Here is a 26,601-nt window from a genome sequence, read left to right as displayed (position 1 = left end):
AGCACAGCCACCCGGAGTAGACGCCTGTGTGTGTATCTGCGTGCTGGCGGGTACTTATGTGTGTGTGTGTACAACTCAGGTAACAGAGAAGGTGCAGGGGTGTATGTTGGTTTGTGTCTTGTGTGTCATCCCCTAGATTTGATTAGAGACAGATTAGAATCAAGAGCACATGCTCTGGGGGAGTGGACGTAGGGTTAGGACGCAGGGGAGCAGGTACACACCTGTCATGCGGCTGGCCAGAGGACGTGCCTGTGGGTAGGTGAGGGTGTGTGTGTTTGTGGATTTGTGGGTGTTTGTGAGTGTACGTACTCATGCATTTCTTTGTGAATACATTTGCACACACGCTCACGTGTGTGTGTGTGCACACGGAGGTCCACCTGGGACCTGTCCAGAAGCAAGAGGTGATGTTCTGGCGGGCAGGCGAAGGCTTCGGTGAGCAGACATCCTGCTGGCACTCCCCTCACCTTTCCGTTTTTATCCGTTTTCGAGTATTGATCGTCACGGCTGAGATGCTGGAGCGGCAGCCGCAGTTCTCTGAGCCAAGGTGCCGTGTGAACTGTGAAAACCGTCTACCCCGTGTGGGAGGCAGAGACGCCTTCCTATTTTAATCCTCCCTGAGACGCCAAAGGTTAGTGGTTTCTGCAGATCACACCTCAGGGGCACACGCACAAGCCCCTCACAAACGTCCTGGTGGCTGCTGGCCGGTCCGGAGACTCCCTGTCCGAGTGCGTGGCGGGCTGTGGGGGACTTCCACCACTGCGTTTCCTCCGGCATTAGAACCACAGGCTGCAAGGGACCTTAACACTCATGTAATTGAATCTCTCCCATTACGAACTGGAAATGGACACTCAGGGACGCGTCCAGGCTTACAAAGGCACAGAAACTTAAACCCAGGTACGTCCAGCCCCACAGAGGGCACAGAACAAGCACAGGATGGCGGAAGGCTAGGGAAAGGAGTTGGGGCTTTCCCATAAGCAGTGGGAGCCATAGATGGTTTTTGAGCAGGAGAGGCACTTGCTCTTTGGCACATTCTAGGGAATGTCCCCTGACTTCCATGTGGTGCAGAGTAGAGTGCTGGGTGGGCAGGAGCCGGGAGGCCCCTGGGGCTCCAGAGAGACTTTGCAGCGGCCAGGTGCATAGACGAACGAGTGAAAGAAAAACAGTGCTTCAGCAGATGGAGAAGGGCAGGAAGGGTGTTCTCGGCAGAAGGAACAGCAGGTGCAAAGGCAGCGAGCATGGAGGTCCCAGATGCATGTGAGGAGTCAAGCGTTCCTGTGAAATTGGAGGGTCAACAGTGGCAGTGGCTGAAGCTGAGAAGCCAGGAGGGAGAGCCCTGGAGGCTGTGGGGCCGCTGCCCTCTCTCCTGAGGGCCCTGACCAGCCATTCCAGGCTCGGGTGTGTGCCCTCTGGACCCGCATTCGGAAGGACAAACCCCAGCAGTGTGGGGGGTGGGGTAGTGGGGCGGGGCGGGGCATGCTGAGGGCGCAGGGAGTGGCTCCTTTCCAGTGCCTTAAGGCCAGGACAGCACGGTCCGAGAGGAGCCAGGGAGACCTCAACGCAGGACACAGCGGCATGGGGAGGTGGTCCAGGGGTGGGCATAAAGTATGCTTTCCCCCCGCTTCCCCCACCCCTCTCACCCTCCCAAGCTGTCTTTGGACAGGCCAGGGGGACAGAGAAATATTGGTGCACATGTCCTTCTCCTGTGACCCCCCGAGGAAGGCACCTCTGCAGGCTCAGTCCTGGGCACGTCCCTCACCCGGCTGCTTTCCTCACCACTCTCAAGGAAGCATCGGTGGCTCCACTTTGTAGCTGGAGAGACCAAGGCCCAGAGAGAGGCGAGTCACTGGCTTAAATAGCACAGCTGCTGAGAGGCAGAGCAGGACCAACGCACACCCGCCTGACGAAGCAGGGAGCTTGCCATTGAGGCGTGGGGGCTCTGGGTTCAAATCCCACCTCTCCGGCAGCAAGCCACCAGCTGACCCTCTGCATCCTCATCCCTACATAGAAGGCGGTCCTAGCGGCCACCTCGCAGGGGCGGGTGAGTACACACCAAGTGTTAGCGGATGTCGCTGCATACAGGTGCTCACCTGCTTCCTCTGAAGCAAGACGCCAGCACTTATCTCACTGCCGTGTGCACGATGCCCACCAAATTCCTACCGAAGCGTGCTTGCATTTGCTGAGGCTGCTGCAACAGAGAATCATAGACCAAGGGGCCTAAGCAACAGATGTATCGTCCCACGGTTCTGGAGGCCGGATGTCCAAGCTCAAGGTGTGGGCTGGGCTGGTTCCTCTGAGGGCTGGGAGGGAGCCTCTGTCCCAGCCTCGCCCCTGGTCTGGCGATAGCTGGCAATCTTCAGTGCTCCTGGACTTGTACATGCATCACTTTGGTTCTGCCTTCAACTTCACGTGGCGTTGTCCCTGTGTGTGTGTCTGTGTCCAGATTTTCCCTCTTATAAGAACATGGTCATGCTGGATTAGAGTCTACCCTCATGGCCTCACCCCATCTTGACCCTACTCTGTGTTAGCCTTTGCCTGTGAGCATCATGGTCTGGTCGGGGGGGGTCAGACATGTCAAAGGCAGGTGCAGGGTGGCGTGATGTGTGCCCTGAAAGAGGGGGCGCAGGGTCTTGAGCACAGGACGTGGCAGGGAAGCATGACTGTGCCAGTTCTGGGGCCCTAGTGGCTGCGGACCTGGCACACAGTAGGCGCTCACCACCTCTTTGTGGACGGATGAGTGAATTAGAACAGATTAGAAAAGGGTATAGGGTGTCATGTCGGAGAAGCACCGAAACCACTTTAAGAGGCAGGGAGGAATTTATCACCGCAGGCTCCAGCTCCCTGGGTGTTGAAAGATCAAATTCCTGGAATTCATCTCCTCTGTCTCTTGGGCCGTCTCTTTATCAAACACAGAGACCCTGGGAGATGCTAGCAGCGTGTTAGGGCTTGAGAGAGGGGGTTAGCTGGGCTCCACCTGCAGCCTGGATTCCAGACACCGCCACAGTCGGCTTGACGTATGTGTGGTCTCAGCATAGAATCTTTCCATCATCCAATTGTCCCTGTCTACAAACTGGAGGGACAATCCCTTTGAAATTGATGTCTGGTTTTCTAGAGCCACACGATTAAAAATTACTGGCTTGGGGACTCCCACCACCCAGATGTAAAAGCCCCCACGTGGCCTGAAGCAGGGCAGACGGACGTGGCTTTGCCGCACCATCACTTTCCGCACTGTCGAAGATGGGGTCTTGGTTTTCCGGGGCAGGGGTCCCATGACGAGGCTAGAGAAGGGGCTTGTAAGATCTGCTCAGTTGGTTCAGTCGCCAGAGTAGCAGGTCCTCTGTCAGCTGCCCTGCGCACCTGTGCATTCCTGGCAAGTCACTTTCCCTCTCTGAGCCTCAGTTTCCCCATCTGCACAACATGAACTAAGATATTGGGCATAGGTGATTTATTAGAATCATCCCAGTTTGAAGTTTAATAGTTCTTTAGGGCATGAGTGACTTTTATTACCACTGTGGAGCGTCTGAAAACTTCATAAGCTGCTCTTATGGGGAACCTGGTAATAGGCTGTCATTTGGGGGAAAACTTGACAGCACTAAGGTGATGCTGACCTTCACAGCAGGTGGGAGGGGTTGATCATTGACCCACTCGCTGCCCTTCCAGCACAGATCCATTCACTTCATGTCCTGGATGGTGCAGGCAGGAGACAGAGGAGGGTCAGACGGTTTCCCATCGCCACTGCGCTCTCTGCCTGTGACCCTCTGCATCTCCGCCTCCATCCCTCATTCTTCCGTCCGTTCCCTTTGAAACACAACATGAAGAAAATGGCAAAATGTGGGCTCCAGCCAATGTCAAGATCAACCAGCTCCTTTCGGCATTAGCCAGAGCGGCTTGGCCGCTGCTAATCTTGGAAGACCCAACCTCTCTTTCCAATATTTTCACCACTATCTTGGCATCCGTGGAAGTCAGCATTTGTGTGGATTTGAAGTGTGGGGGTGATTTGTTCTGAGCGCCATCAATGAGCAAACCTTCTCTGTTTGTTGAACAAATGGATGGATGTTTATTCTGGGGCAGACTGAAGATTAGCTGAGCCTTTCTAGCCTGCTAATCTTGACACTAGCCAGATGACCTGCTTTACCCAGAAACAGAACCACAGAGTCCGGGGTGGAAACACAAACTTCAGACTGACAAGCAGGACTCTGGCGATGAAACCAACTTGAAAGGTGAGGGACGGCTCGAGGTGGCACTGGAACCTTGCTTGGAAGATGGGGCACAGGCCAGCTCTCCCAGCTCTCGGGCCAGGTCACTTCTATGGGTGGTCAGACACAGGCCAGGCAAGCATATCTGATCAGGTTTGAGGCTCGTAGTTCCCCTAAGCAGAAGCATCTCGCTCGCTGGGTGGCCATGACACTAGCGTTTCCGTCAAAGGCTCTTCATGCCCTTGGCTCAAGACATCTGGTCTGCAGGCGCCTCTGGGGCCACACAGACACACTGGGAGGAGTAACGGAGAGCGGCTCAGGCCACTTGCCAGGAAATAGGAGCAATGAGCCCTGCGCTGTGGGCGTAGACGACAGCGCTCAGCCAACGTGGTCTGATTCAAGAGCTGGGCGCCAAGGAACAAAGCATTGCGGTCCAAGGGGAGGACAGGAAGAGAGAGACTTCTCCTGGGGGCCAGGCTGAGGCGGGAAGCCGCACAGAAGCCCCGCACACACAGTGGGGCCACCCCGAGGGCGATTCATGAAGAGCGCAGGGCAGGGCAAGGAGCCTGGCCCCCTTCCTGGTCTCTCTGGTCATCCCCCCAAACTGAAGAAAGTGAGGAATCCGAATAAAGAAAAACTGATAGGAAAATAAGATGCACTCATGCAAATATCGCACAGGACATACTTACAGTAAAGCAATTGTTCAGCATTTCTCTGAAATTCACATTTAACTGGGCATCCTGCATTTTCATTTGCTAAGTCTGGCAACCTACACCCAGAGGAGATGGCGCCATCGCGCTGCCAGCATCCTCAAGGTACCAAGTCACCGAGAACCTTCCAGCAGCTTTTTATAATGTGGGCTGGGGGTCCAACGCTGAAGTGCTGTCCAGCAAAGCCTGGTCTCCTGGTCCAGGTAACCACATGCTCTGATGCCGAGCTCCCAAGTGGGCTCTTGGCAGCTGAGCTGGTTACTTTTATGTGTTGACTTCACTGGTCCACGGGGTGCCCAGACATTTGGTCAAACATTATTCTGGGTGTTCCCATGAGGGTTTGGCATGAGATGAACGTTTAAGGCTGCAGACTGAGCAAAGCAGATTGCCCCCACTAATGTGGGTGGGCCTCATCCAATCAGTTGAAGGTGGGAATAGAACACAAAGGCTGACCTCGCCTGAGTAAGAGGGAACTTGCCTGACTGCCTTCGAGCTGGGACATCAGCTTTTTCCTGCCTTTGAACTCGAACTGGAACATCAGCTCTTGCTGGGCCTGGCACTGCCCACCGTCACATGGGAACTACACCGTTGGCTCTCCCGGGTCTCTAGCTTGCCGACTGCAGATCTTGGGACTTGTCAGCCTCCATGAGCATGTGAGCCTATGCCTGATAATAAATCTCTTTGTATAGATATATTCTTTTGGTCTGCCTTTCTGGAGAACCCTGCCTAGTACAGCAGCGATGGTCACAGTGGGTTCGAAGCTCCCGTCCCCGTCACCCTCTGGAGCTGCAGCTGCTCACTGTGGCCTGTGTCATGTGCCCAGTGTGCCGAGGGCCTCGCTGGCACAGAGGGCCTCGCTGTGGGCAGCAGCGGCGCTGGGTGGACCTGGCACAGGCTGCCACAGTAGACGCTGTCACCTGCCTGTGCGAGGACAGAGCTGGAAGACAGCTTCCAGGAGGAAACAGACTGAGTTTTCAGGAGGGACACGTGCTCTCCATCTCTTCTAAACCTCACTGGGACGGCACAAATCTGCTTTCTAAAAGCAAGGGAAATGTCACGCTCCAGGAAGGAAGATGGGAGGAGGCATTTATTAAGTGCGTTCTCTGAGCCGGGCTCCCTACAGGCACCATCTCACCCGTTTTAATTCTTGTGAGGACCTCAGAACACAGGGCTGGTCACTACGGTCCCTGGTTTATGCAAACGCTTGCGACTGGCCCAGTGTGTTTATATTTTATGTATGTAAATAATACACCCCACGGACCCACCGCCCAATACGAGAACCAGAACACCCTTGATAACTTCCTTCTACCCAGGATGACCATACTCCCAACTCTTGTGTTGGAAACTAAAAAAGAAAATTATATAGCTTTTCATGTTTAAGTATTAGAAAACGTATGTTATTTAGTTTTACTTTTTAAAGACTCCATAAAAAGTCATCTCTCTTCACGAGCTCCCCAAGAAACCTGGGGATGGGGTTGCGTGCCCATTTCACAGATGGGTGAGCAGTGTCCTGGCACGGGGAGCGGCTGAGCCAGGATCTGAACCCAAGCCTGTGCGCTTTCAAGGCTGTGCTCCTTTCAGGAGCTCCACGAAGCTGGCCCCGGAGGGGTGGTCAGCTCCCTCAGGCAGGGCCGGGGGTCTGCTTTGTTCAACACAGAACCACTGGGTCTATGGTATGGAGAGGGCTCAGTAAATACTTACTGAGTAAACAAACAGCATCCTTGTCTACAGATGCATACAGAAGACAGGGCACAGTAGTGGCTGTCCCTAGGAGGACAGGGAGTGGGAGGGGGTAGATGGTCCTCATGGGAGCTCACGTTGAATTTCCCAATTAACCTTTTTTTTCCCCAGTAAGGAAAACCAAATATGTTTCCCACTGCATAAAATCAGAGGGCACAAACAGAGTCCGGATTCAGGAGTCAGGCGATACTTCCTTGGTCCTGCTCTGCCTGCTGCAGCAGGTGAAATAGCTGAGGGCAAACATGGCCGGGAGAGGCTGACTAAGGGAGTTTTGGGGGATGACTCCCCCGCTTTCCCTTCATCCTCTCTGAGGATGGGGTGAGCATCCTGGTGTCCGAGCTCAGTTCTGGAGTCAGACCAACTGGGGTCTGAATTCAGACTCTGCTACCATCACCAGGTACCACGGTCAGAGTGTTTATGTCCCTCTACCCCTGTTCATATGTTGGAGCTCGAACCCCCCCAGCGAGGCTGTATTTGGAGATGGGGTCTGTAAGGAAGTGGTTAAGATCAAATGAAGTCATAGGGTGGAGCCCGGATCAGACAGGATTAGTGGCCCTATAAGAAGAGACAGGAGAGCTCTCTCTCTCACACGCACGGAGGAAGGGCCCCGTGAGCACTGGTGAGGCTCAGCCGAGGGGAGAGGCCTCGGAAGAAACCACCCCTGCCGGCACCTTGATCTCAGACTTCCAGCCTCCAGAACCATGAAAGAGACATTTCTGTCGCTTGAGCCCCTGGTCTGCGGCATTCTGCTACACCATCCTGAGCAGACAGACACCCAGGACAGCTTCTCCGAGTGCTACTGTGTGTGCTTCTTCATGTCTTAATCTCTGAGATGCATTATTCCCAGGGGTTTGCACCAACCTGGGAGCTGCAGCCCCAAGCAGCTGAGGTGGCGTGGCCAGGCCTGTCCCTGGCCTCCATGGTGCCAGACTTCTAATTTCAGAGGCCAAGATAGACTCCGCGTGGGTGCTCTGGGGTCCCCACCACCCAGGCTGGGCTGGGCTGAGTCCTCCTGCTGCCCTGGAATCGATGGTCGGCTCCCGTGTCCCCTCTGAGCATCTGAATCCCTCTGCCGACCCAGAGCCAAGTGGCCCACTGCAGCCTGTTCTGGGCTGTGTCTGCTGGCCACTGCCCACACGGCCCTGGGGGGACGCCTGAACTCACAGGAGGGGGCCCAGAGCAGAGACAGGCCTGGGGCAGCCAGAGTTGCCTAAGGCCCTGCAGATGGCCCAGGACGGGGACTCAAGGGGGTCCCGAAAACACAGTTCTGTCTGCAAGGAAGACAAGTGAAGAGGGAGGGGCCTGGGGTTCAGGTTATTGTCTAAGTTGCTGTTTGTCAAACACGCCACGTGTTGAGCCTGGGACCCAGCGAGCGCTCAGCTGTGTCGCGCCACGCGTCCTCACTGCGCTGTGGAGGGCGGCACCATCTTATCCCCGTGGCACAGGTGAGCAAGCTGAGGCTGAGACTGGCGAAGTGATTTGCCTCCCAAAGGGGAGAAGTCAGGCCTCCCCTGAACCCCAAGGCCTGGGACACCCCCAGGTAAACCCCTTTATGGGCAGCACGCATTGCTTGGCACGTGGGCAAAACCCCTCTTAGCCCACAAAGAGGTTGAGAAGATGAGAAATTAACAGAGGGGAGAAGTACGCAGAGGACCATGCAATCTGATGACGTCAGCTTGATGCTAGGTCGGGGGGGTGGGTCTGAGGGGAAAGCCATCCCTGGGCAACAGGAGGGCTTCCTGGAGGAGGTGGCACTAGCGTGGGGAAGGAGGGGAAAGGGTGGTCCAGGCTGGGCCTGGCCAGAGTCGGGGTGCGGGGCGGGTAAGCTGGCAGGCTTGTGCAGGGGAGCACAGCAGTGTGGGGGGAGGCATGAGGAGGGCCTATATGCTCGTCTGGGTTTCCACAGCCCTCGCTGGGTCAGGGCTGCTGTCCCCACTCTGCATGTGAGGACACGGAGGCCCAGGTCCAAGTTCGAACCTCAAGGTCCTGATTCGTGGCCTACTCTTTTCCCTCCAGCAAGGTGGTTTTTGAGGTCAGCAGCCGGGGTTAGAGCCGCAGGGGACGGGAGATTCCGGGGGTACAGACCTGGCATGAGCCACAGGAGGGGGTCAGGAGCCAAGGGTCAGGTGCCAGTCCCAGGAGGAGGAGGGCTGGGACACCAGCGGACAGAGCGGCTGGTGGTACCCTCGTCTGGGGCCCGCCTCCCAGGACCAGGCCAGGTCCGGGGCTCGTGGTTCAGGCCAGCTGGCCCCTTCCCAGACCTTCTTTCTAGGAGCTTTCCTCTCCCCGGGGAACTGCGGCAGGAAACGGGGGCTGCTAGGGAGGGACAGCCACCTCGGGAAGGGGAGCCCCCTTCACAGAGCCCCCAGGATTCAAACTTCGTCGGGCAGGAAGATGCCTCCTGGAGTCTTGGAAGGAAGAGAGAAACGCGGAGTCCTGGGGTCGCTGCCAAACCCAAAGTTCGTTCTCCAGGCGATGCGGTGGGAGGGGCCAGGAGCGCGCATATGGAACCCCGGCACCTTCCGAACCGCGCGCCCCTCCCCTGCAGCCTGTCCTCGCCTTCCTGTGTGTTCCCTCCGGGGCCTTCCGGGGACAGACCGGGGTCTCTACAGCCCAGCGCTGCGTGGGCACCAGGGTCACACCAGCCTCTGCCCTCAGCGTGCAGGGAGACACAGGAATGGGAGGTGCAGGGGCTGGGCTAGGGGAAGCGAGAGGAGAGGGCATGAGATAATGAGGTTCCAGACGCGTCACGTGGAAGGGCCTGGAAAACCTTCAGACTCTTCTTCCGGGAGGCTCTCAGTTCCCCTGGGGGAGGAGGGGTGTGTGTGTGTGTGTGTCAGACAAGTGTTCGAGTGTGTGTCTGTGGACACACGTGTGTGAGAATGTGCGTGCATGTGTCTGTGTGTGTAATGCACGTGAGAGTGTGTGTGCACACATCTGTGCGTGCACGTGTGCACGCGCACGTGAGGGCCCTCAATAAACCAGTGGTGAATGAACCGGATGCATGAAAGGACAGGTCTGGCAGACCAGCCTCTGAGGCGCCGGCCCAGGGTGTGTCTGGGTACAGACTCCCAGAGTGTGGATGCTCCCCAGGTGGCCAGCTGCGTGCCCAGGTCTTGGGGGCAGGCTTGTGCCCTTCAACCTGTCGATCACCCGAGAGTGGGAGAGCACAGCACACAGGCAGCCGACGCCTGTGGTTTGGTGGCAGTGCCACTCGGCTGCAGCATCCAGACGGCTGAGAAGAGCCAGATGTCCTTGGCTGGCTGACCCTGGGGTCCTCTGGCCTGTGTGCTGAGAAAAGGGGCAAGAGTAGGACAGGAGCCCCTCAGGAGGTGGCGGGGGCCTGGGCACCAGCGTGGGAGACTCTGGGCTCCCTGGGGCCTGCCACGCTGTACTTGGAACGTGAGCAGGATGGCGACCTCCACCTGCACCGGGACGGGGGAGCAGGGGAGGTGTGCCTGAATTAGGTGCCCTCTGGCGTGTCTGGTCGGGGCAAATGTGTCCTTGCCCTTGGGTGCCCTCCTGGGGGCACGACAGTGACCAGTCAGGACCTTGGTGACTGAAGACAGTCCGGGGAGGAAGTGGACGCAGGGGCCGCATGGGTGGGCGGAGGTGAGAACCCAGCCGGAGGCTCAGCAGCTCGGGGGCGTTGTCTCACTTCCTCCGCAAAGGCCCTGGCCGGCCGCCCGCCCGTGTGGTCAGCCAGTGGGCCCAGGCTCTGAGTCCGGAAGGTCACCCCTCTGCCATCCCCCGGGCCCCAGCGCTGGGGGAGGGGCTCTCCTCTGCAGGACGTGTGTGACAGTTCCACGGGCCACATCCGGAAGCCTTCCCGGACCTCCCCGGGCCCCTGAGAAGCCACCTGAGCTCCTGGGACTGACCATTTCCTGCCCATCTGCCTCCCCAGCCCATGAACCAGACCATGGGCGAGGCCCCCCTGGACCCCGTCCCCCACCCCCCCGGGTGGGCCTCGCACCCACCTCGGTGGAAGCTACTGCACAGCGCGGTGGGTCCACGGACGCCGGGTCCGCAGACCTCCCTCCGGCAGGGCGAAGTCACCAGGGCGCCGGGACCAGGGCTTACCGGCAAGGTGGCGCCCCCTTGTGGCAGGAGGTGGAACACCGTTTACTGTGCCCTCTGCCCTGTTCCCCATTGAACGCGTGATTTCTTTATTCCCCATTAAAAAAATTGAATAATTTCTTGATGAGCTTTAAAATGGGTGGGTGGGGTTTCACCTTAATTCCACTTTTGTTCATTCTCTGAGAATTCGTCCAGTCATGTCAGGCTGCAGCAAATCCTTGTAATTTAGGTTTCCGTAAAATGCAACTTGCCTATATGTTGTTTTGATCTTTTATTTAAAAATCACAGGCCCAAAATTACTTATTAAAAAGCGTGGAACATTATTGTCAGGAAGCATTGACTAGTGACCTTCTCCTAATTGCCACGTACGACCTTTAGCTCGGGCCCCACCCTCCAGTGGCTGCGACCGGCCTCGTCAGCTTTTCATCAGGAAAGGAAGAGGCCGTCTTTACCAAACTTTGTGTTTCCATAGTGATCTGTGTGGAATGCAAACAGGCTCCTGTTTTGATATTTTTTAAAACAATGGTGTCAAAAAACCCAAAATCGACCCAAACATTGTAATAATCCTATATTGAATGCAACTACTGGGAAAAAAAATTACTGTTATAAAAAATAAAATAACCAGAAAAAAAGTAGAATAACTGTATTCATTTGTCCAGCAAACCCTTCCTGGGGTCCCTCCCATGTCAGACTTTATCCACAGAGCCAGGGTGCCAAGATGGACAGCGCAGGTCTGTGCCCTGAGAGGGCCCACGGCTCATCAGGGAGTCAGATGTTCACAGACACGCCATTCCAAAGCACACTGATCCCTTTAGTCCTCAGACCAAGTCATGTCGGTATTACGAGCCCATTTTATAGACGAGGAAACTGAGGTTCAGAGAGCTGCAGAGTCACGCAGAGAAGGGAGGCACGGGGACTCTGGTGTGAATTAAGTGAGATAACATGTGGAGAAGGACTCTGCCCTGTTTGACACATAGTAGGTGTGCACTAAATGTTTAAAAATTGGAGACGGGTGGAGGGCTGCCCCATGTCCAAGTCTTCTGACTCTGCAGTTTAATCTCCTCTTGCCCGCATGCGGTTCTTGCCTCACCGAGGACCACACCTGGTGCAAGGGAGCGTGATCTGCAGGTGCCTTGCTGCATTCGTGCACGGATAGCACTGACAGTAAAGTCTGCTCCTCTAGGGCCGCAGCATTAACACAAGGCAGTGGATGCGACGATGTGTGTCCTAAGAAGGGGCAGAACCCAGAGGAGAGGGAGGCTTGGGGGCAGGCGGAGGGGGTCCAGCCATTGCTTTATTTCCAGCTTCTTTAATTGGGATGCTTTTCTCTTCTGTTTCTCAAACCCTGTTCCGTGAAGCTAGGGGACCTGGGCCTTACATGACTGTAATGCGTCTACCAACCAGTCCTGGCTGGGCGGGGTCCAAACTCCAAATGGCTTTGGTTTTCTCCTCTCTCTGGCCCCATCTGGACGAGGTCACATCATCTCTGCCCGCTTTAACCTCTTGGGCCCTTGGGAAAAATCCAGTGCAGCTGAGAACTCCAGTCTCACATCCAGTGCAGGGCTCCCTTCCTGCTGGATGGGACACATATCCCCTGGGTGGCTGGCCCCATCCAGACACTGCCTCTCATGGGGGGGGGGCGGTGAATGCAGGGGCCACCCCATGGCACAGCTCCCTGGTGTGGTAGACCTGGCTCTGTTCAACCTTGTCCAGCCCACAGCCAGCCCCTGGCAGCAGGTCATCCCATGGCCTCCGGCTGCCTGCCAGTGTCGCCTCTCCAAGGTGGCTGTCTCAGGTGAGGAGGAGCAGGAGCTCAGACTTCAACACCTTGCTCTGTGTCTTCTTGGCCTTTGGGTACAGCACATGGCCCATCCTGCCGAACGGGGCTTGCTCTGCTCCTTTTCTCTGCCACCATGTGCCTCTCTTGTTCTCTTTCCCCTCCCCAGAGAACCCAGCTGGGGCAAGGCAGCCAGCCCACTGCCCATGAAGATGAGCAACCAGGAGAGAGAAATGGGCAGGCAGATGGGGGATAGGGGAGGTCACCTCCTGTTGTTGCCTAGGGTGATGGTTGAGGGCAACAGGGCTGCTGCCAGCCTCTCAGTCTCCCCGAGGGAGGCTCTGGTCCTCATCCAGCCAGCAGCCTGCAGTAAGCAGAATCCCTTGCAGGAAGGGAAAGTAATGCTGGGATGTTTTCCAGAGGTGTGAGCCGGGATAAAGGAACCAACAGGGACATTGCTGCACCGGGAGGCAGCAGCAGCAGGAAGCTGGGAGCCCCAGTTTGACGGGGAGGGGGCGCCTGACACAAGCTGCAGCCATTCAAGGACAAAGCTAAGAAAGCCAAGAAATAGCCCGGCCTCTCCCTCCACCTGCCCTCCATCCCCAGCCGGGGCTTCCCATTGGCTGGACCTGACAGGAAGTCAGAGGGCAAAGCTGCCCAGGAAGTGCTCACTGTCAGATCCCGGCCACAGAGCTGAACAGAGAAGGGCAGAGAAGGGATTGCGGGGTGGGTGGGGGTGGCACGTTAATGGTCAGCAGAGACAGTCATCTGACCTCCGAGTGACTCTGGGCCTGGCTGCCCATGTCCATATCCATGACATTCCTGCTTATTTCAGAAAGACGCCAGAGAGAGGGCCTGAGGCCACCATGCCCGCTGGCCTCTGGGGTGGGTGTGAGGACCCTGCTGTGCTCAGCCCTTGGCTGGGAGCCACCTGTGGGAAACCAGGCCTTGGCCTCGTGGCAAATGCAGTGATGATGGTTTCCAGAGCACTATGGGGGCGGGGGAATAGATCAATTGAGTCCCCGAGACCGGAGGCCTCCCCAGCGCTTTCCCACAGGCCCTGGAAAGTAAGGCATGTCTCACAGGCCTGTTGCAAGGACTATGATGACTAATGACAATGTTCACCATTTATCACGCACCTACTGTATGCTATGGGCTGCTGCTAAGTTATGTACCAAAAGCACAAAGCACCTATCATATAGTAGGTGTCAGATCCCCTTTGCGGTGGGGTCCAGCAGCATTTTATGCTAAAAACGATGACCCCTGACAGCCTGCACCATCCGAAGGGCGTGAGCTCCTCACCCCACCTCGACTGTCACCTGCAATGGAGGCTGCCCAAGTCTCTCTGGAAACATCTAGGGCCCTAATGCTCAGCAGCCATGGGCCCCGAGGCCCCGAGAGGGGGTCTGACCGGCCCAGGGCCTTCCAAGCTGTGGGCAGAGCCAAGGGGAGCCCCTCCATCCTGGCCTTCCCTTTGCCCGATGGCTCGGTTCCCGCGGTGTGGCCAGCACAGCTGTCGTTTCTGAGGCCAGTGGTGGACTCTGGAAGATCATTTACAGATCCGGAGGGGGAGATAAGGCTGTCAGTGATGCCTGTTTATGTGCCCTTTATGGGTCATAAAGAGATGGCACCACCGGGGGCCACACTCCTGTGCCAACCTCCCCCTCACTGTCTCCTTCTGCCTATCTTTTATTGTCCACTCTTATCTCTCTCCCTCGCCACGCCCCACCCTGGTGCGGATCCCAAGACCATAACCTTCTCTGAACTGCTGCTGGCTTCTCCTGACCTTCTGCCCTAGGCACAGAAGGTAACTTTATTAGCAGGGCTGGGGAGCGCTTGGCTGGGGCCCCAGCCCGGCATGGCCAGAGAAGGGGGGGAATTCTGCCAGCACAGCAGTGATCCGGAGCTGCCCGGCTTTGTGGAGAAAAGGGGTTAAGGAATCTGATCCAGACTAATAACATCCTAGCCACCTCAAGTGTGTTTTCCCCCTGTCCACAGCCCCTGCCCCTTGCGGGCGAGGATGGGGTTTGGATTCCATCCATATCTCCTTGTATGTCCTTCCTTTGCACAGTGACAACTGCTCTGATCTGAGAGCGAGGCTGCTGACAGAGACAGGCGCACCCACATCCCCAGGGATCATTAGGGACTTCTGGGTCTCTGTCTTTGCACCTTAAAATGGATTCAGGCCCTGGCTTTGTGTCTAAACCTGCTCACGACAGCGACAAGCATAGTTGCCCATGGACGCGGGCAGCCCTCCTTGGTTAGAGTGGAATCAAATGAGTCAGGTTTCAACTGGAACCGCTGGTCACTTGCAGGGGGGCTGAGCCTCATGTCCTCATCCTCCGAATGGAGCCATGACCCCTACCTCATGGCCACCGTGAGTGGGATCAGTACTTGTTTGCTGAGAGCCTCTCCACGTGCAGCCGAGCGGAAAGAGGACAGCTTCGGAATCACGGAGACCTGGGCTCAGATCTCAGCATCGCCCTTGGGCAAATCCACCTGTCTGCGCTCCAGTTTCCTGTTTGCGACACGGGGGCAGCGAAGCCCTCTTCTCGGGTATCTCGAGAATCGAAGCTAAGCATGTCCTTGATGGTGGTAAATACTCAGCAAGTGGCAGCAGCTGGTACTGACGCTGAGCGATGTGAGTGTCCTCTTTTCACCCGTGAGGAAACTGAGGCTCCAGGAGGATGGTCAGATGGATGGTGGAACTGGGTCACCTCAGCCTGTCTGATGCGCACGCATGCCTTGCTCTGCGAGCCAGTCTCACTCACAGGCTGGAGGTGAGCATGGCTGGTGTGGCACCTGCCCTCTTTCCCTGAACCTCCAGTGACAACCCAACAGCCATTACCCAAGAGTCCTGCGTCCCACCACCAGCCAGGGAGAGATGTTGGTGGCATCCCAGGGGACGGGTCTCAGGCATTTGTCCCCCAGCATTCGGACCAGCTTTGTGGGCCTGGGGTGTTGGGAGGGCACAGGAGGTGGAGGGTGCATTGCCCCTTCCAGTCCTGTTTCACTTGAGTCGCTGGCTCTGGGGCCCCACCCATGTTTGTTTTGTCTTTCTAGGTTTCAGCCCTTTGGCCAGCGGGAGGTTAAAGATTACTGAGGGAGCTGACAATAAAAGTGCCCGGCGCGCTGGCCTTTGACCACCCATTAGAAGGCAGCGAGCGGCATCGCATTCGACACAACGGCCGCAACGGCGAAAGTGGCGAGGGTGTGGGCAAGGGGCGCGCCCTCCTCGCATTAATATTAAGAGGACAGTCACTCCTGCCTGGGCAATCGGGCCAAGTTTCTCTTTCATCTGAAGCCAGGGCCACAATGTGGCATTGTTCTCCGTCTCAAAGGCCACCATGCGGCCCCAGAGTGGACCCAGACGGACTCCACCTGGCAGAGTAAACACCCACCCAGAGGTGGCCGGTGGCACCGGGGGAGAGGAACTTTCCTTTTCTCCTGGAACAGACATTTTCCTTCCAAGTGAGTCTGGGAATCAGAGACCTCGAGTGTCATTAAATCAGCCTGCACTGCACTCTCCAGGCCAGGTGGACCTGGGGAAGTCCAAGGACCTTCTTCTCGGAACCATGGTTTCTTGAGGCATAAAATAAAGCCAGAAGATTACAAAGGAAGCTGATTATATTGAAATATAGTTATCAAGATAATTAGAAACGAACTTGAGAGAAATACACATGCTTCGTTATGAGTGCATCTAAATGACGAGATCTAGCCGGCTGCTAGCTCTACCAACTCTGGTAATTTCAGAGGAGCGAGGACTGACCCACAACACCAAAGTCACAGGCACTTCCTGGATCTCGGAACATTTTTCTGTCTATTTGCTTTTAAATTTTTGTTTTGAAATAATTATAGACTCACAAGAAACGGCAAAAATAGTGGAGGGGTCCCGTTCACCCGTCACCCAGCTTCCTCCGGTGGTGAGATCTGGCATCATTAAGTGCACTGTCAAAACCAGGAAACTGATCGGCACACTATGATGACCTCGACTAGAAACCTTAGCTTGAATTTCACCCATTTTTACCCGTGCTGGTCTTTTGGGCCTGTTTCGAGTTTAAACCTATGACGTTTTGTCGCGCGTGTAGATTCATATGACCACCATCACGGCCAAGATGCAGAGGACCCACCTCGGGCTGCCCGTTTATGGTCCTACTCACCTCCTTTCCTCAACCCCGATCCCACTGATCTGTTCTCCATCATGTACAGATAGTAATAGTTATTTAACATACACCGGGCACGGACCAAGCCCTTTCCCATGCTCTAAAGAGGTGAAAACTGGGGCTCAGAGAGGTTGGGTAATTACCTGAGGTCACTCAGCAGTAAGTGGCAGACGGGTGCCACCTGCATCCAGTTCTTCTCCCTTTGGCCTCACCCACGAACCGCACAGTCTCCAGAAAAAATACCCTAGATGCAAATGGGGAAACCTGGACTCGGTTTCCAGCTCTATCTGCTGGTAGCTGTGTGATTTGGAGCATATTCTGAACTTCTCTGAGCCTCGGTGTCTTCACTTGGAAGACGAGGGTTTCAGTGCTTGGGCTACCGGAGGGGGAGACATGACAAGCTCGCCTTGATGAAGATGCGCGCTGGGTGGACCTGGAGAGAACAGGCTCCGTCCGTACTTTGGTGGAGCCCAGGCATCTCCTCAGGGTGAGCCGCCACCGCCCAGGTGGAGCGTGTGCATCTGTGCGTGTGTGTGTGGTGGTGGAAATGGTGGAGATTCAGAGCCAGAGCCACCCGGAGAAGCTCATGTCCTCGCACACACACAGGCGATGCAGAGGCGACTTTCCCACCATCTCACCTGTCGCCTGCGGCCGGAGCACCTGACAGTTATGGAGGCTGCGAGAAGGGCAGGGGGCATGATGTCGGCACAGCTCTACCCGTTGCCCGAGGAAACTGGTGAAAGATCGTCTGCGTTTAGTCTGCAATTGACTGAATAAATAAATAAACACGGGAACAGGTATCTTCAAAGTAACATACCGTGAAGCGTTTCCTGAACTCATTGAAATCGGTTTGATTGCAAATGACAGAATTCCCCCTTCAGTTGCCTTAAGGGGGGAGCATATGATTTATTGGCTCCTGTGATAAAACACGCTCCAGGGCTGGGGTCCAGCTGACCTCAGGCCACCTGGAGATGGGGGCCTGGACCACCCCCTGGCTCTCTCTCATTCTCTCCATCTCCTAATCTCTGTTCCACCCACATGCTGGGTGCAGAGCAGACCAGGGAGGAGCCTATGTCCCCAGGCAATTCTTCCAGCTTAGTGACTCGAGGGCAGAGATGACACTTCTCCATCAGTTCCATCCAGAACACATTCTGGGGAAGGACCCTCCTGGCCACCTTCCGTCCCACCACCAAATCTGGACCAGTCTCGGTGACAGCAGGCTCTGCCTGGGTTGTGAGCTCGTCCCTGTGGCCAGGGGTTGGGATCTGTTCCCCAAACACCTAACTGGGAGCTGTGCTGGACTGAAAAAGACAACAGCCAGACAGGACTTGTCAGGAAGGTTGTTGGATGTCCAAGGACTTGCCTGAGAATGAAGCTCTTCAAGGACAAGAAGCGAATTCTGGGACTGCCAGTGAGTAGCCAGCGACAGCCTGGGTCCCCCAGGAAACCACTGAATGTGTGCTTGGAAATGGTTCCTGAAGTTATTTAATGTTCCATCTAAATAGATAGGTACCAATGCAAACTAAACTAGCAAAGACTTATTATATGGCCTCAACTTAAAGAGGCCAGGCCAATAGACCTCATTCATTCAGTCATTCAAACATCCGTTCATTCGTTCGTCCGCTCATCAAATGTTTGTGGAGCACCCGCGATGTGCCAGGTGTTGGGCATAAATTGATGAGTGAAGCAGATGTGGTTTCAGCCTCAGTTTGCTTGATTGTGTCACTCTCCTGCTCACAAACCTGCCAGGGCTTCCCAAGGCCTGAGAATAGAGTGGGAAGTACTCAGCCTGGCAGTCGAGTAGAGGCAGTGACCATCCAGGGCCGGCCTCACCCATCCCTCTCCTCGTTTCCTGCACTCGTCCTGCCTTTGCAGGCCTCTGTGTGTTCATTTGTGCTGTTGGCTCTGCTTGGAATGCTCTCCCCCAGTCTCTCCCTCACCCCATCTGAAGCCCCCTCCAAGGCCTGGCTCATATGTCACCTCGTCTCTGAAGCCTGTGTTCCCCCGGCTCTTTGCTTGTAGGGAATGGAGTCTCATGGCACAAAGATGCTGGGGGTCAAGTGGGCAGTGCACAGGGTTTGTGTGGCACCAAAAAAATGTCCTTTTTTTGAGCAGGATTCACTCAGAGTCCTGGGCTGTGAGCCTCCATGTGTGTCCCCACTGCTTTCAGAGATGTTTTTGTTTTTGTTTTTTTGCCGAGGAAGATTGGCCCTGAGCTAACATCTGTGCCAATATTCCTTTATTTTGTATGTGGGTCGCTGCCACAGCATGGCTGAGGAGTGGTGTATGTCTGCACCAAGGATCTGTGCCCATCTTCCCCTATTTTATATGTGGGATGTCTACCACAGCATGGCTAGCCAAGTGGTGCCATGTCCACACCCAGGATCTGAACCGGCGAACCCTGGGCCACCAAAGCAGACTGTGTGCACACAACTACTGCGCCACTGGGGCTGCCCCAGAAATTATTGATAATCAACCCAAAGAGACAAAGATATGGAAAATATGGACAGGAGGTTAAGAGACCTAAAAGATAGAGTGAGGAGTTCAAATGTAGTCTAATTGCAACTGCAGAAGGAAAGGAGAGGAGAAAAGAAGAGAGAAGGAGAGGAATGAAGGGGGGGGGGGAAGGTAGGGGATGGGGCAAAGCCGTAATGGGAAGGGAGAATGGCTAAGAACTTTCCAGAACTGAGGAAAGAACAATCCTCAGAAGTCCAACAAATTCCAAGCAAATTACATTAAAAGGAAAACACAACACAGTGGAACTGCAGGGCACCAAAAACAAAAAAAAGCTTTTATAAGCAGGAGAGAAAAGATAAATTATACGTAAAGGAGGGACAGGCTGATATTTGACTTCTCAATGGAAACACTAGGAGCCAGAAGACAGAGGAAAGGTATCTTAAATGAGCTGAGAAAAAGTAGTGGTCAGCCTGGAATTTTATACCCAGTGAAAATATCTTTTAATGATGGAAATTAAGTATGGTCATTTTTGGAGAAACAAAACCAGAAAAATTTCCACCAATAAGCCCTCACTAAAGGAATTCTAAGGAATACACTTTAAGGAGATGGGAAATGATCCCAGATAGAAGGTCTGAGGTGCAGGAAGGAATGAAGAACTAAGAAAAAGGTGAAATGTGAGCAAAAATGGTTTTCTGTTGAGTATATCCAGCAGCATATGGGAGCACCTGGTATGTGCATATTGAGTAGGTTCTGACAAATGGTATCGAGGATGATGATGAGGAGGATGATGATAATGGTGAACACAAGTTGCAGGATGGGTATATAGAAAGAGTGCATGATTAATATCAGAGAAACGTAGGTTTGATCATTTATTAGCTGAGTAAGTCCGAGAAAATTACTTCAACTCTGTAGTTTTGTTATATATTAGGGATAAATAGTGCTCATGGGGTTTTTGTGAGAAATAAATTAGATAATGCATATAAAACGCTAATCACAGGGCTTGGCACGTAGTTGGAACTTTGATCTCAGTTAGAATCCCAACTTCTCAGATGAAGTCTGGGAACAGAGGGATGAGGGTGAGAAAGGTGGACAGCGGTCCAATCGCTTATGAATGTCGCTAACAAAAGCACCTCGCACGGAACATCTACTACACGCGAGGCTCCATGCCACGAGCTTTGTATACATTTTCTTGTCGAATCCTTACAGCGTCCTTGTGTCTAGGAAGTAGCGTACCTACAGCAGATGATTTTTAACACTTTTCCTCTCAATATATCAAATTCTTTTCAGTAATGATCATACAATAATGACGAATAATCATTGTTTCTTTGATTATTGCTTAGTTCTAAAACAACAATTAAAAGAGAAATATCATTGTTAAACGTACTGTCGTGCTGCATAATGACATTTCAGTCAATGATGGACCGCCTACGTGATGGTGGTCCCATAAGACTAGCACCCTGAGGCCTAGGCGTGCAGAAGGCTGTACCATCTAGGTTTGTGTAAGTGCACTCCCCGATTTTCACACAATGACAAAATCACCTAACGATGGATTTCTCAGAATGTATCCCCATCAATAAGCAACGTGTGACTATTTAAATTCTGTAAAATATTTTATTTATAAACTAAAATTTGCACTTATCAAACAAAAATACTACACCTCTCAGTTTGTAAGCTTGAATGATTCCCAACTGTTATGAACTCACTTTCCACATGAACACTTGCAACTGAGTCCATGTGTATTGGGTACGAACCATCTAACTGGAAGTTCTTTGAATTAACTTCTCTAGGATACAATATTCAATAATGGGTAAGTAATAAAAATGTGCTAATTTGAAACTTGCCTACATATTATTAAAACTCAAATGTAATAGCAGCATTTATTTAGAACTTAGACTAACAAAAGATTTTTTTCCAGAAGGAGTATTTTATTACCAGCATTATTTAGAATGGCCAATGCGTGGTGTTAATAAAAAGCAGATCAACTTTTAGTTAGTTTTGTTATCGTTTTAAAATTATCTCTAGACAATTGCTTGCACATAGGATGGATTACTCTCATGAGCCCACACTTGATACCCCAGCATACAGCACTGCCTTAGATATTTCCTTTGAAAATTTTCTTCTTGGTTGGGACACTCACTTGTGAATTTCAAATTTATTATGTCTTTGTACTTCATTCAAAACTATCAATTTAATATCTCTCTATCTATCCATCTATCTAAAATGTGTGTGTATACACACACAGACTTAATGTATAATAAATAGATCATTCTAGAATTTAATGTCATGCTATGTGATTTTTTAAAAAAATTTTCTCTTAAGGTGTCTTGAGGAGATTTTTAAATTAGTACATATAGGGAAAGTTACCTCATTTAAAAAATGGTTACATGGCTTTTTATAGTGTACATGCACCATAATTTTTAGGTGATTAAAAAAATTGAAGAACAACATACATAGAAAAACATACACAGACCGTAATTGTGTAAATTAATGGAATTCTTGAAAGCCAACCCATTTGCGTAACCACCACACGTATTAAGATATAGAAAATTACCAGCCCCCTAGAAGCTCCCTCCTATCCCCACGCAATCGCAGTTTTCCCTCAGATGTGACCCCTATCCTGACTTCTGTCACCATGGCTTACTTTGCTTGTTTTTTGAGCTTTATATAAACGGACTCATCCAATATGTAGGTGTTGTATCTGGCTTCAGATTCATCCACATTGTTGCATATATCCGTGGTTCATCTTTTTTTCTCACTGATCTATAGTATTTCATACTATGACCACACCACAATTTATGTATCCATCCCACTATTGATAAATATCTGGGTTGTTTCCAGTTTGGGGCCATAATGAAAAACGCAGCTATCTGCAATCTTTAACCTATCTTTTGGTGCTTGTTGTTCGTGATCCTGTTGTGGAGTGGATGAGAAAGTATGCGTATAGTCAGTTTTAGTCAGCGTTCTTGCCTCGTTCCTAACCCTGGGGTGAGCATTCAGTTGATTGATTTTCAAATTTTATACCAACTTTTCATTTCTGGAATAAACCCTACCTGGCTATGATGTATTATCATTTTTATATAGTGCTAGATTTGATTTGTTAATATTTATTAAGAATATTGTGATCACTAATCATCAGGGAAATGCAAATGAAAACTACACTAAGATACCACCTTATGCCTGTTAAAATGACTATAATCACTAAGACTAAAAATAGCAAATGTTGGAGAGGGTGTGGAAGAAAAGGATCCCTCATAGACTGCTGGTGGGAATGCAAACTGGGCAGCCACTATGGAAAACAGTATGGAGATTCCTCAAAAAACTAAAAATAGGAATACCATAGGACCCAGCTATCCCATTACTGAGTATCTACCCAAACAACTTGAAATCAACAATCCAAAGTAACATATAGACCCCTATGTTCATTGCAGCATTATTCACAATAGCCAAGACGTGGAAGCAACCCAAGTGCCCATCGACTGATGACTGGATAAGGAAGATTTGGTATATATACAATGGAATACTACGCAGCCAGAAAAAAAGACAGAATCATCCCATTTGCAACAACATGGAGGGAACTGGAGGGAATTATGCTAAGCGAAATAAGCCAGACTGAGAAAGACAAACACCAGATAATTCCACTCACAAGCACATGGACAAAGAAAATAGTTAAGTGCTTACCAGGGGAAGGGGGGTGGGGGGTGAGCACAGGGGGTGAAGGGAAGCACATGTATGGTGACGGACAAGAAATAATGCACAACTGAAATCTCACAATGACGTAAACTATATGGACTCAGATAAAAAAAGAAAAGAAGAAAGAAAAACGAAAAAGAATGTTGTGTATTTTTATAAGGGACTTGGTTTATAGCTTCTTTTTCTAGTAATGTCTTTGATTTTGGCATCAGGGCCTCAGCAAATTAATTAGGAAGTATTTCTTCCGTCTCTATTTTCTGGAAGAGTTTGTGGAGGCCTGGTATTATTTATTCCTCAGAACCCTGATAGAAATCAGCAGTGGAGTTGTATTTGCCTGGGCATCGGTTTTTTGTGAGAGGGTTTTAAATTACAAATTTAATTTATTTCACTCAGTTGTTGAACTTATTGGCATAAAGTTATTTACGGCATTTTGCTAAGAATCTTTATGTCTGTTTTTGTGAGGGAATAGATGTCTGGAGCCAGCTCTTAAAGGCTCACTGGAAGTCGATTGTGAACATTTCCCAATGTTGCATTCAGGGACGTCACACAGATAGCTTGAAAGCAGCCATGGTGGTGGTATTTACAACATGGAAATTGGCAAACCGTACAGTTCAAACCATGTGTGTTCCCCCTGCCAGAGAGAGCTGGTTTACCAGCACAATACTGCTTGTTATCTTCTTAATGTCTGTGGGAGTGTCCCCTCTTTCATTCCTGAGACTGATGATTACATTCTTGATTACTCTAGCTTAGATTTATTAATTTTATTGATCTTTTCAAAGAACCAATTTTTAGTTTTACTTTTTTTCTTTGTTAGCCTTTTATTTCATTGATTTCTGCTCTTTATTATTTCTTTGCTTCTGTACTTTCGTTTAATTGATCTTCTTTTTTTTAAGCTTCTTAATCCCATAGTTTACAGCACAGATTTTAGGCCTTTGTTTTCTACAATACGCACTTAAAACTATAATTTTCTCTCTTAGCATCCCTTTATCTGTATCTCACACATTTTCATAGATTGTATCTTTACTACCATTCAGTTCAAAATATTTTCTATTTTGATTGCAATTTCTTTTTTGACCCATGGGTTATTCAGAACTGTGTTGTATAATTTCCAAATACCGAGGGCTTTTCTAGGCATCTCGCTGTTACTGATAACTAATTTAATTCCATTTAGCCAGAGCATATACTCTGTAAGATTTCAACTTTTTGAAATCGATTGAGGATTAGTTTAAGGCCCAGTATATAGTCTATCTTGGAAAACATTCCATATCCACTAGAAAAGAATTTGTAGACTACAGATGTTGAGTGTCCCCTCCCATAAATATCAACTAATGTGCTTGATACTATTGTCAAATCTACCACATCCTTATTGATTTTTCTCTAGTTGTTTTATCAATTACTTAAAAAATATGTTTTGTTTTTTTTTTGAGGAAGATCAGTCCTGAGCTAACATCTGCTGCCAATCCTCCTCTTTTTGCTGAGGAAGACTGGCCCTGAACTAACATCCATGCCCATCTTCCTCTACTTTATATGTGGGATGCCTACCACAGCATGGCGTGCCAAGCGGTGCCATGTCTGCACCCGGGATCCGAACCAGCGAACCCCGGGCTGCCGAAGCGGAACGTGCGAATTTCACCGCTGCGTCCCCGGGCCGGCCCCTGGAATTATTTTTTTAATGGTTGTTTTAGAGATTACAATAGGCATCTTTACTACTATTTATCTACTTAGAATTTATCTACTTATTATGTACTTATCTGTTATTGACTTATATTTGTCTACTTAGATTTTGTATTGAAATCCTTCGGATAAAACGTAGGAAACTTGCAACAGTGGTTTCATTTAATGCTATCGTCATGTATATTATATCTATATTCATTATAAACCCAATAATACAGTGCTATAAGCTTTGCTTTAAACAATCATATGCCTTTTAAAGACATTTAGTCAGGAAAAGAAAAATATTTTAAAATTTATCCACATATTTGCCCTTTCTGGTGCCCTGTCTTCTTTCCTTTAGACCCACACGACCATTGGGTGTCATTTCCCTCCAGCTTCCTTTGGCATTTCTTGTAGTGTGGGACTAATGATCTCATTTTTTGGCTCTATTTGGCTTTCATTTTTAAAAGACTGGCTTTTGGTTGACAGTTTTCTTTTTCTTGGTGTCCTTTGAATATGTAATTTCAATACATTCTAGTCTTCAATGTTTCTGATGAGAAGTCAACATTATTATTGACTCAATATTATTCTTTTCCCTTTCTATGTAATGTGCCATTTTTCGTGACTGCTTTCAAGAATTTCTAGCTTACCTTTCTGCCTTTTGATCCTGGGGTGCTCAGGTGTCGTTTTCTTTGTATTTATCCTACTCAGGATTTGTTTAGCTTCTCCGTTTGTACCTTAACATTTTTCACCAAATACAGAAACTTTTAGACTATTATTTTTCAGATCTTTTCTCGCTCTGCTTCCCTTCTGAACTCCAATTATATGTTATCTCAGACTTCTTGATATTTTCCAATAGCTCTCTCGTGTTCTTTTTCCTTCAGTCTTTTTTCTCTCTGCTTTGGACAGGATAATTTCTATTCATTGATTTTCAAATTTACGTACATTTTTCTTTCTGCCATCTCCAACCTGTCGTTAAGCACATCTAGTAAATTTTTTGCTTTTAATTTCAGTTATGTACTTTTCATTAACACAATATTCATTTGACTTTTTAATAGTTTTGTTTTCTCTTAAAATTTCTTATTTTTTACTTGTTAAAACCCTTTTTTGGTTAATCTTTTAAAATGCCACATTTGCTTTTATTTCTCTTAAACATTTATAACAGCTACTCTGAAATCTTACTTTGCTAACGCAACTTCTATGCCCGTTTGGAGTCAGTTTCTATTGGCTGCTCTTTTTCCTCAGTACGTGTCACATTTTCCTATTTATTTGCATGCCCAGAACTTTTTTTTATTGAAAACCAGACATTGTAGACAGTACATTGTAGCTATTCTGGATTCTGCTATGTTCTTCTAAGAACTGTTGGTTCTCTGTTCTAGCAAGCCATTAATTTGCCAGGACCCAATCTTCAAACACCTTCTCTCTTATCCTCAGTTTTTCAACTTCTAGCTGCTGTATTTTTAGCTTGCGGTATCCCTGCCCCAGCATAGTTTGGTGGCTAGTGAAGGATTTGGACAGAGTTTATACCCACATTTTGGCATTCACTCTTTCTCTGACTTTCTCTTCTTTTTTTTTGAGGAAGAGCTAACACGTGCAGCCAATCCTCCTCTTTTTGCTGAGGAAGACTGGCCCTGAGCTAACATCCGTGCCCATTTTCCTTTACTTTATATGTGGGATGTCTGCCACAGGATGGCTTGCCAAACTGTGCCATGTCTGCACCCGGCATCCAAACCAGTGAAACCCGGGCCACCGAAGTGGAATATGCGCACTTAACTGCTGCACCACCGGGCCAGCCCCAATTTCTCTAATTTTCTTGTTCTTATGGTTTCTGGTTTAAATTCTAGCTCTTCTACCCGACTTGAGCTCTGATCTTTAAAGTCAGTGAGGATTCAACTGTCTGCTGCTTGAGCTCTGCACGCGGGAAATGCCCTTAGTCAAAAATGCAGCAAACTTGCAGATCTTTTCCAGGGCAGTTCTATCAAAAGGTAGACTCTTCTCTGATTTCTGCTTTTTCACTGGGCTCCCTGGCTTCTCCTCTACACATGTACAATTTAGCCACCAGCCAGGGGTTTGGGCAGAGTTTACTCTCAGATTTTTGGGTCTTGTTCCTTCCGTTGCTCTCTTGCTTCCAGGATCTGCCC

This window comes from Equus przewalskii, chromosome 25, assembly GCF_037783145.1.
Source record: "Equus przewalskii isolate Varuska chromosome 25, EquPr2, whole genome shotgun sequence".
Classification (NCBI taxonomy): Eukaryota; Metazoa; Chordata; class Mammalia; order Perissodactyla; family Equidae; genus Equus; species Equus przewalskii.
Note: the sequence above shows the minus strand (reverse complement) of the source record.